At 41.1% G+C, this 11508-nt stretch overlaps 1 non-coding gene and 1 pseudogene across 1 annotated transcript; both read left to right on the top strand.

The window, feature by feature from the left end:
- Positions 1-235: 235 nt before the first annotated feature.
- LOC116659846 lies at positions 236-9497 on the top strand (annotated as a pseudogene).
- TRNAS-AGA lies at positions 9164-9235 on the top strand. Its single transcript has one exon. It is a non-coding gene; the product is annotated as a tRNA-Ser (tRNA).
- Positions 9498-11508: the final 2011 nt, after the last annotated feature.

The following is an 11508-nucleotide window of genomic DNA, read 5'->3' as shown; positions in this document are numbered from 1 at the left end:
TGTCCGAGTGGCTTTATCTAATTTGGTCCAGGCCTGCAGAGGTGAATACACATCCAAAACTGAACCATTTGAATGTCTGCAAGATTTTAAGAGTCTAGAATTTCAGATCTGGACTATAGCTCTGTTGAATGACATCAGTGAGTGGACTCAAGAAAACTCCATTTGAGTGCAAAACCTTTCATAAGCCAAGAAAGGCTTTGAAATTGTGGCAAAGCCAGAGACTTGTGCGCCACATATGGCCACAAACCCATGGGGACAACCACAGGCCTTCTGGAGTGCCAAGGGAATTCCATGTGAGGAGTCAAGCACCCAGAGGAATCCAACAAGTCCCTGCCAGCCAGATCACCTTCATTGCTACCGTGCTGCTTTGAGCAAATGTCTTTTAATCAGGTTCAAATTGGTTTGTTGGTTTTTTTTGCATAAAAATAATCAAACAACTTCTTGTTCCCTTGGTGAAACTAAAAGCCTAACATTTTCTGATTTCTTTTGACAGAGAAAACATGAGCCTATGAATCTAACCTCATCTATGACGGTCTGCAGCTGGGAGCAACCAGATCAGTGTCAGTCCATTTGCAGCCATTGGCTGGGATCCTGCATGTTACCTGGAATGATATTTGAAACATGTCACCGTAGCCATGCCTTCGCTGTGGGCTGGGAGGCGAGTCAGTTTGAATCTGCATTATGGAATGTATGTTTCAGATCCAAAGCAAGAAGATCTTTTTTAATACCCAGAGAATGTAGTCATTAATATATCTATAAATGTATTTATGCAATAACCTTTTTAAAGATTTTTTATTATAAAAATTCACCCCCCAAAATTGAAAATGAAAGAACAGTGAAATTAACAATCATGTGTACCTTAATTATACACAAAGAATCTTAAAATCCTTCTAAACTTTTTTTGTTCAAATATAGATATTTTTCCCTTCCAAAAAGGAAAATTATTTCCCTTTTTTTGCTTTTTCCTTTTATTATATATTCCATATTAATAAATATAATTCTTTTAAATCCCTTTTAATGGCTGTTTAACACTATATTGAACAGATATGTAAATAGTCCTAGGTTTGAGAAATTTAAAAAGTTGTCATTACAATACCACTGCAAAGAATATTTTTGTGTTTCTATTTTTAGTTACTAATTTGGACTAAAAATTAACAAGTTTGCTTTTCTTCATCTAAAACATTGGTAATTTTATGAATGAACTGTAAGGATTTTAAATAACTTTTCAGTAATTTCAACAAAGAAATTATCTTTAAGGCAAAAATGTATGATGGTTTGCAAATCTATTTTTATTATATCTTCACTTTTACCAGTGTCATATGTGTGTGTGTCTGCACACGTGCTTTAACTACCAGCAACGTAAGAAAAATCTGTGTACTAAAAATGTGAAAACAGTTTCCTGGTTTGTGTTTTCATTCTCCCAATATAGGTTTTGGATGACAAGCTTGTATTTGCAAAAGTACACACCCTGTGGGAGGTGCTCTGTACTCACGCTGAGATACTGCACATAAAATTGCCTCTGAAGTCCAATGATCTGAAAACTCGGTCCTCAGGCTTTGATAACTTCAGCTGTTTTCTGAAAGTCCTCCAAGTGGATGAAAGTATCATCAACCGGAGGAAGAGTTTTTCATTGCCCTATATGAGAAGAGCTGAGTGAATGACTTTCATATTCAGGATAGAGATACATTCTTCAATCCAGCCACCAGAAGCCGCATTGTAAATCTAAACTGAGTTTAGCTGCTGTCTTGGGGATGATTTAGAGCCTGCTGTTGAATTATCAGTGATTTGGTTTTGTTGGTTTGGTTTGGTTTTTAAAAGCTGCCCGTAAACAGGAAAAAATAAAAAGAAAAGAAATATGCCTACAGATTCCTGTTAGGATAGTACACAGTGGCAGGTTAGTTACCCTGTATAAACCACACACTCTCTTAGAATCTTTTTAGGTTTACTTCATCCTTTCTCAGATCAAGTATCAAGTAAGGGACAGTGTTAAAAAAAGTTCGGGATTAACAGGCCTGTGAGCTCCGGGATCTGCAAGGCAGCTTTCCCTCCCCATGGTGTAAGTCAAATGGCAGAAATTAAATAAAGCACCTCATGTATCCTCCGGTGTTAACAGGAAAAGGCTAATCTTCTTGATCTTGTTTCTTCCTGGGTAAAGTGAAAATAATATGTCAGGAGGCGACAAGCTCATTTAGGGCAGGAACCATGTTGTCTTGTTCACTGCTGAATCCCAGGCACCGGGAAGGCTGAGTTTAATGAGTGAGTGAATGAATAAACTGTAGTTCCCCAGAGTTACCATGTGGGGCAGTGCAGATTAGCAGCTAAGAGCATAGACTCGAGAGGGGAAGGTACAGCTCAAGTGATGGGGTGCATGCTTAGCACGCATAAGGTCCTGGGTTCAGCCCCCAACACCTCCTCTAAAATAGACAAATAACCCTAATTACCTCCCCACCCCCCACCAGAATTACCTTATCTCCCCTCCACCAAAAAAAAAAAAAAAAAAAAAAAAGAGAGAAGTTGCCAAGAGTGTAGACTCAGGCTGGAAAACCTGTGCTGGTTTCTTGCTGTCGACCATGTAAAGTCATTTAGTCTCTGTGTTTATCAAGATTCTCATCAATAAAATGGGGATAATAATAGTACCCACTTCGTAGAGTTGCTATGGGGATTAATGAATCTGTGTCAATATTAGAACAGCACTGGCTAATAGTAAGTACTATGCATCTGTCCGCTCTTTTCATAATTACTGACAGATGTTATTATCAACCAAAGAAGTATTAGTTCTTTGTAAGGGAAATGCATGTTAGACCATTTCATTTATCATTTTCTGTAATTCAGGCTTTTTCCCTCTGAAATACCATTTTCTGTCTGTGTACTAGAAAGCCACAGGGCTTTATAATTTCATCTGTCTGGGTTCTTGTCATGATGGCAATACTGCAGAGTGCAGACATTTTTTAGGGACTCCGTCTGAGATGACAGCAACCCCTCGAATTCAGGAGCACTTCTCTAACTGATAACATCTCGCATGAAATGAAGTTTTTAAAATGTAACAGCTTCAGACGCTTAATGATGCCATAAATTCAAGGATGTTATATCTAAACTCTTTAAATAAATGCTGTCATTGAAATAAAGGAAATACTATATTATAGCCCTCTATGACTTTGTTATATTTGCTATCCATTTATCTGACTCTCTAAGATTAAAGAAAGCAAAGACTGAGACTGATCATTACTACTGTGTGGTACACGTATTTGTGGATGAAGACAATACTGAAATGCACTGTTTAAGATATTAAAATGGACACTAAACAGCTGCTTGATGCACATGCATGAACAGAGCAGGGAGCTGGGTGCAGGGAGCAGACACTGAGCTTCCTGGGTCAGAGACCCAGCATAGCAGTCCAGCCAAGCAATCCATATGTTTTATATTTATATCCCAGCAAAATTAGCAGTGAAAGTCTGAAATGAACTTTGGGGACATTTGCAAACAGCTGTCATGATTACTAATGTGGGAGACCAGGATTCTACAGTGTTTAGTTGGCATCTGCGCACAACCAGTACTTTTCCACTAAAGCCGGTTGTAATTCCTGCTCCCACATCAAGGCTGAGGAATCATCTCATGTGGTGTTTGGGAGGGAGGTAAGTGGAGTCAGGACCCATGTTAAGGCTGGGTGGGTAATAATCTGGTTCTAGGGCAGGAGAAAGGAAATTAGGTCAGGTGGGAAGGAGAATGACTGGATTTAAATTTTTTTTCTTGAGTAAGCTAAATATATAACATCCTGTCAAGTTTCTTTGTTGTTTATATTCCATGTGCTGTCACTGAATAACTACTGAATTGTGGGGACAAAAAAGCCTGGGTTTTACAATTGACCCTGCCCCTAACCTGCCAGAGTCCAGGTTCCTCTGGGTGTCCAAGGAGGGGGCTGGACTGTAAGCTGTCCCTCCACTGCAGCAGTTTGGGCACTTGGGTGGCCTAGTTTTTTTGCTGTGGAAGACTGGCCCGATTGTAGGACATTAAGCATCTGCAAGGCTCTCACCAGTTACCACGGTGGTCCCAGGACTGTAACATCCAAGCATTCCTTTCCACCAACGTTTGCAAATGACCCTCAAGGGGTTAGTATTAATTCTGGGTGAGAATTATGAAAAATTATATGGTACCTCCATCCCTTCTGGCAAGTGAGGGCCCCTTATTTACAAATGACCACGAAGTGTTAGCACCACATTTTATCAACAGAACATGTGAACACGTGGTGACAGTGACGGTCACCTGTTTGCTTCTGCTTCCCAGTGCAACTTCAGCCTCCTTCAGAGGACCTCAGCTGCCCCAGCGAACAGGGCCTTCTGCACAGGGAATGGGCTCCTCCTCGAAGCATAGACAAGAAGCAGCCCTTAGATCTCATCAGGTGAGCTGTTGTGGAAAGCACTCCAGTGAGAAGGGCTCAGGGTTGCCCTCATGGCATCTGAGTGTGACAGTCCTCCAAGAGTGTTACCAACCAGGAAGCTCACAGGAGCTCTGAGCTTTGTTGCCCCAAGTTTTTGCTGGAGGCTTTATTACAAATACATGATTTATTGGGTCACTACCGACATGGCTAACCCAAACCCTAACTGTAAGTCAAACCTTTCCTTAGCCCTAACTGTTGAGTCCCTTCCTCTCCTGGTGGTCACTCACTTGTCACAAAGCTCAAAGCCCCAACCCTATAATCACATGGTTGGTGTCTCTGGCTGGCCAGTCCCGATCCTGAGTCATCTCATGAACACAAGCCATCCAACGGTTCAACATGAACAGCAAAGACACTCCTATCTTGGGAAATTTCAAGGCTTTAGGGGTTGCCGTCCAGGAACTGGGACCAAAGACCTCCCAAATTCTTCATTAAACAGGAGTAAATGTTAGATTTCACTTAAATTATAAAATAAGGGAGAAATTCTCACTGCTTTGCTGTATCTGCTGTTCGACACCGTTTCACTACACCACGTGACTGTAATGTCGTGCTCAGAATGTGTCTTCTCAGAGCACCAGCGCCGCTGCTCCCAGGGAGCTTATGCTGTTTGGGCAATGCTGCTGGGGGGAGGGAGGCCAAGGACAACCGAGCAAACAAAAATAATCGGGCGAATAAGGTAACAATGTCAGATTGAAATGAAAGAAATAACACAGATGGGAGACTTGGGGGGAAGTGAGTCAAGAAAGCTATCTTTGAGTAGGTTACATGTGAGCTGAGATGGTGATAAGGAGGCTGGATTCTGAGGATCTGGGATAAGTCACCCCAGGAATAGAGGCAGCTTGTCCATTGGCCACGAGGCACAAATGTGCTCAGCAGGTTTGAGGAGATACTGGAGCCAGTGCTGGTGAGAGTGATGAGACGCGAGGTTTAGAAGGGCATCAGAAGCACTGAAAGGAGTGTAGGCTGTAAGTGCAGTGAGAAGCAGTCATGAGAGTTTAAGCACTAAAGTAATTTTCTCTCACTCACATTTTGCAAAGATAATGTGGAGAATGAATGGCAGGGACCCAGGAAGCAGGGAGGCCATGTAGGAGGCTCTTGGATTGGGCCAGATGAGAGATGGTGGGAGCCAGGGAGGAATGCGTTTGGGGAGTGGGGCTGACAGGATGCAGTTATGGGCTGGCTGTGGATGGTGAGGAGAAGAGGAGGGTCAAGGTAGCCCCAGGTCGGCCTGGAGCCAGGTGCCTGTTCTTTCTAATCTCAGCGCCCCATGCAGGTGCCCACCTACTTGGGCAAACTTCTTAACCTTCCAAGTGAGGGTTTTAAATCACGGAAGTCTTTTTGTTTTTTTTCACATTTTATGGAAAGATTCAAACATGTACAGAAGTAGAGAGAACAGCACAGCCAGCCTGCCTGTATCAGTCACCCAGCTCCAGAATTATAAACTCAGAGTCACTGTTGTTGCATCTTTCAACTCCACCTCGTCCCCTCCCCTACTATGGGATTATTTTGAAGACAGTCGTATATAGCTTAACCTTTCATTAGTGAAATGACAAGGTCTCTTTCAAATACAATTGGAATATTCCTTTTTTTTTTTTTAGGGTTATAAAATAATTCCCTGATTGTCACAAAAGTACACTTTTAAGTAGCTTTGGGGTTGAAATCAGGATCCAGACAAGGTTCAGACATTGCAACTAGCATATCTCTCAAGTGGGTTCTAATCTATAATTTTCCTGTTTCTCATTTTCCTTAAAATTGCTGAGGGGTTTCTCTATTTCCTGTTTGGCTGATTTCATTCTCCCCTGTGGTGTTAGACTTGTTTCTCCATTCTATGTATTTGCTTTAGCTGAGTGATTTGATCCTCCCCTAAAAGCTTGATCTGATTGAGGTTCAGCTTTGCGCAAGAATACTTGTTATGTGAAGTTTTGTACTCCTGTAATAAGGTATATAATGTCCAGTTGACTCTCTTTTTTGTGATGACAGTAGCCAATAATTGTCACCCGGGATCATTATTTCATAAGGGATTTTATTTCATGTGGTCGTACTCTAATTTCCTCCCTCAATTATCAGCAGGATCACAGTCATGAAGAGGCACTTTCTCATTAACCCGGGTTATCCTGTAGAACACAGTTTTAAAAGAGGATGTTTGTACATATGTAAATATTTAAAGTTGATACATTTTTCTTTTCTTTAAAAATGTTTTTTTCTAATGGAGGTACTGACCATTGAATCTAGGAACTTATGCATGCTGAGCACACACTCTGCCACGGAGTGCACCCCATCCCCCTTGAGATTCCTATTTATATGATATTTTCCTTCTGTTATTTTTGTTTTATGTTATACAGAATTTGATGGCAGGCCAATGGGTTTGATGGCTCTTTAATCATTCTTTATGGGCTTTTGGGTTTTGTGTGTGTGATTGTGTTGGTAAAGAAAACAATTTTCCCACTATTTTAAGTATGTTTTGCTAAGGAAATTATGTTGATCTGTTCCCTGCTCCTGGTCCATGTGTTCCCTTTGTTGCTTCCCACTAGTGGCCCCTTCAGCTCGGTGCCAAGACTAGCATGTTGTTAATCCAGGTTGAAGGAGATCTGAAGAGGTTTATTCAAGGAGATGAAATTTGTAGACAATGTATTGGAAAGTATTGAGAAAGTTATTCATTAGGAGAAGGTCTGGGGTTGAATTGTTAAGTGCTCACAAATCTAAGCTATGAACCACCAAGACAATTATTAACTCCAGGAAAAACAAAGAAGGGAAGAAAAAAGTAAGCCTAGCAGACAACTTGCTACACCTGTGAACAGTCTGTACAGAGTCCTAATAATGTAAAGCAAGGATACTGAGCTGATCAAAATTATAATGTAATTGTATCAAAAGGTTGGAAGAATGAAGGTTTAGGTGTGTAGATGAGATGGGGTTTGAAAGAAAGCTTAATCCTCATTTTCCAAAATAGAAAGTTAAATAGGTGATACATAAAGCTGAAAAAGTCAGTAGGCTGTGTTACAAGGATATTAGTCAGAGATAGGGAGTAATTATTCCAAGAGTCAGCAGTAGGAGCTGAACGTGGTTGCTTCTGGCCAGGAAATGGGGCAGTTGTTGGGAACTGCTCCATTTTACAATCGGTGTTCGAGAACTGTTTGACTCTTTATTGAATGTATGGTATAACTTTGATATAAAGAAATCAAAGCTGAATTTTGAAATATTGATGTTAAGAATTGGGGTGTTTCTGACAGAGACAGAGAACAATGAGACAAAACTACATTTGAAGGGCTCCTCATTATTCCTAGCCTTTCAGCAAGGACTAGGGTGCAGACATCTGTTTAAGGTTCAAAAATTCTTTCTGACCTTCTTGCTGACATGTAACCTTTGGAAGTAACGAACTCCCCGTCACTGTAAATATGCAGGCAGATGCTGCCTGACCAGCTCTCTAACTGTAGCAGGGTGTGTTTGCCATTGGCCAGTTGGAGCAGGCAACTTCTAACATTTTTACAGTTTTGAATGTGACATTTTCAGGACGGAGAGTTGATAAGAATGTATTACAAAAAGCTTAACAAGAAAGTGTCCAAGACATCTCAAACCCATTGCCAGGGTTTTCTCTGCCAGACACCATCCTGAGCCTGCCATCCGTGAGAAAGGCCACAAAGCCCAGTCACATGAGAATGAACACACTTTGTCCCTCCTGTCTGATTTGGCATCGGGCTCAGCCCTTTTCCCCATGGAATGGTCCACACCCAGGTCTCTGAGGATGGAGCTGGTGTCACAGCTGCCCTGTGAGCGCTGGTTCAGCCCAAGAGGGTTCCTGCGTGAAGTTTCCCAGGACTCCAGGCTGTTCTCAGAGCTGAGTCCCCCTAGGCTAAGCCCACGGAGCTCAGCCCAGCTCCAGACTGAGCCGGAAGCCTCAGAGAGAACTCAGAGCTGAGGAAAGCCACAGGTTTTACCAAGCACTGCCGGGTCAGCAGTGAGCCAGTTGAGGGAAGTATCAGCAACGGCAAGACACACCTGATCAGCGGTCTCATTTTTTTCCCCTCTTCCCTAAGCCCTCTGTGCTGCCTGTCTGTGTCTGTCTCCCTTTCAGGACCAGCCTGGCACCGCTTCGTGCCCTGCCTCCTTTCTTCTAATCTTGTCTCCCTGGCCTGTTCCATCTACTCCAGATTAACTGAGAAACATTGAAGAGTTTTTAAAACCTAAGAACAACAGACGTGCTAGATACAAAGAATAAAGGGCAGTACCTTCCTCAGTCACATCCCTCCTGCCCTCTCCCATTCCCACAATGAGTTTTATAAGTATTTTGTCAGAGAGACATTGCACTCCCAGTTGTTATCATTATCATCAGCCATTTCCTTATTATCTGTGGTTTATGATGCATTTGCTCCAGGGAAGTTCCCGAGATAAGGCAGGAGCAGATGACTGAGCCAGTTGTTGATGTCCACTTGTGTCAAGCCTGTTAAGAATGATCTTTGGGGGCATTTGTTGAATGTGCCAGACTGTCCAGTGAGTGGTGATGATCCCCTGCATCTGCTCCGGAGTCGGCCTCGTCCCCTCCTTTGCTCTGTTCTCATTTATCTCTCTTCAGCAGGTGAACCAGTGATCAGTAATTCTATGATGCGTAAAATACTTCTTATTTCACGGTAGAATTTGGGGGCTGCTATGAAAACGTATATGTATTAAGTGTGAATTGAGTCAGAAGTTTAACTTAAAGCCTCCTTGATTTAGAAACAAAAATTAATATGATGGAGGGAGGGTATAGCCCACTGGTAGGGTACATGCCTAGAATGCATGAGGTCCTGGGTTCAATCCCCAATGCCTCCATTTAAAAAACAAATAAATAAACCTAATTACGCCCCCCACAAAAAAACAAAGAAAAAAGAAATTAACATGAGGATGAAGCTACAGAGTGATTATGTGTGTCTTCTGAAACTACATTCTGTCTTTCTGCAGGAAATTCTGTGGAGAGAAGTTCGGAATCTACTTTGCTTGGCTGGGCTATTACACTCAGATGCTCCTCCTGCCAGCAGTCGGGGGGGTGACTTGCTTTCTGTATGGATATTTTAATCAAAATTACTGTACCTGAAGGTAACTTCTGTTTATTCCTTGTTACCGTGCTTACTTAACTTAGAATGACATTCTCCAGGAGCATCCATATTGCTGCAAATGGCCCTATATTGTCAGTTTTTATGGCCGAGTAGTATTCCATTGTATAAATATACCACTTCTTTAGCCAGTCATCCGTTGATGGACATTTAGGCTGTCTCCATGTCTTGGCTAGTTTAACTAGTGCTGCTATGAATATCGGGGTGCAGGTGTCATCCTGAAGTAGGATTCCTTCAGTATATATATGCCCAGGAGCAGGATTCCTGGGTCATATGGCAAGTCTATTCCTAGTCTTTTGAGGAAACTCAATACTGTTTTCCACAGTGGCTGCACCAAAGCGCATTCCCACCAGAAATGTAGGAGATTCCCCTTTCTCCACAGCCTTTCTAGCATTTGTCATTTGTGGATTTTTGATGGCCATTCTCACTGGTTTGAGGTGATACCTCATTGTAGTTTTGATTTGCATTTCTCTGATAATTAGTGATATTGAGCATTTTTTCATGTGCCCATTGATCATTTCTATGTCTTCCTTGGAGAATTGCTTGTTTAGGTCTTCTGTCCATTTTTGGATTGGGTTATTTGGTTGTTTCTTATTAAGTCAATTAGGCTGCTTATATATTCTGGAGATCAAGCCTTTGTCAGTTTCATTTGCAAAAATGTTCTCCCATTCTTTAGGTTGTCTTTTTGTTTTACTTATGGTGTCCTTTGCTGTGCAGAAGCTTGTAAGTTTCATTAGGTCCCATTTGTTTATTCTTGCTTTTATTTCTATTGCTTGGGTAGACTGTCCTAGGGGAACATTTCTGAGATGTATGTCAGATATTTTGCCTCTATTTTCTTCTAGGAGGTTTATTGTATCTTGTCTTATGTTTATCTTGCTGAAGAGACTGTCTTTATTCCATTGTGTATTCTTGCCTCCTTTGTCGAAGATTAGTTGACCAAAAGTTTGTGGGTTCATTTCTGGGCTCTCTATTCTGTTCCATTGGTCTATATGTCTGTTTTCGTGCCAATACCATGCTGTCTTGATGACTGTAACTCTACAGTATTTTCTGAAGTCTGGGAGAGTTATTCCTCCAGGCTATTTCTTTTTTTCTTCAGTAATGCCCTGGAAATTCTATTTCTTTGATGATTCCATATAAATTTTATTGTGATTAGTTCTAGTTCTATGAAATATGTCTGGGGTAATTTGATAGGGATTACAATAAATCTGTAGATTGCCTTGGGCAGTGTGACCATTTTAATAATATTTATTCTTCCAATCCAAGAGCATGGGATACCTTTCCATTTTTTAAAGTCTTCTTTAATTTCCTTCACCAACGGTTTATACTTTTCTGTGTATAATTCTCTTACCTCTGTGGTTAGATTTATTCCTAGATGTTTTTTTACTTTGGGTGCTATTTTAAAGGGGATTTTTTCTTTACTTTCTTTTTCTGTTGATTCATCATTAGTGTAAAGAAATGCAACTGATTTTTGAACATTAATCTTGTAACCTGCTACCTTGCTAAATTATTCGATCAGCTCTAGTAGTTTTTGTGTGGACCTTTTAGGGTTTTCTATATATAGTATCATGTCATCTGCATATAGTGACACTTTTACCTCTTCTTTTCCAATTTAGACCCCTTTTACTTCTCTTACTTGCCTGATTGCTGTGGCCAGGACTTCCAAGACTATGCTGAATAGGAGTGGTGATTTTGGGCATCCTTGTATTGTCCCAGATTTTAGTGGGAAGGTTTTGAGTTTTTCACCATTGAGTGCTATGTTGGCTGTAGATTTGTCATATATAGCCTTTATGATTTTGAGATATGTTTCCTCAATACCCACTCTGGTGAGAATTTTTATCATAAATGGGTGTTGAATTTTATCAAAAGCTTTTCTGCATCTATTGAGATGATCATGTGGTTTTTGTCCTTCCCCTTGTGGATGTGAAGTATTACATTGATTGATTTGCATATGTTGAACCACCCTTGTGTCCCTGAGATGAACCCAATTTGAGC

Source organism: Camelus ferus, chromosome 25 (assembly GCF_009834535.1).
Source record: "Camelus ferus isolate YT-003-E chromosome 25, BCGSAC_Cfer_1.0, whole genome shotgun sequence".
Classification (NCBI taxonomy): domain Eukaryota; kingdom Metazoa; phylum Chordata; class Mammalia; order Artiodactyla; family Camelidae; genus Camelus; species Camelus ferus.
Note: the sequence above shows the minus strand (reverse complement) of the source record. Positions and strands in the feature narration are given on the sequence as shown.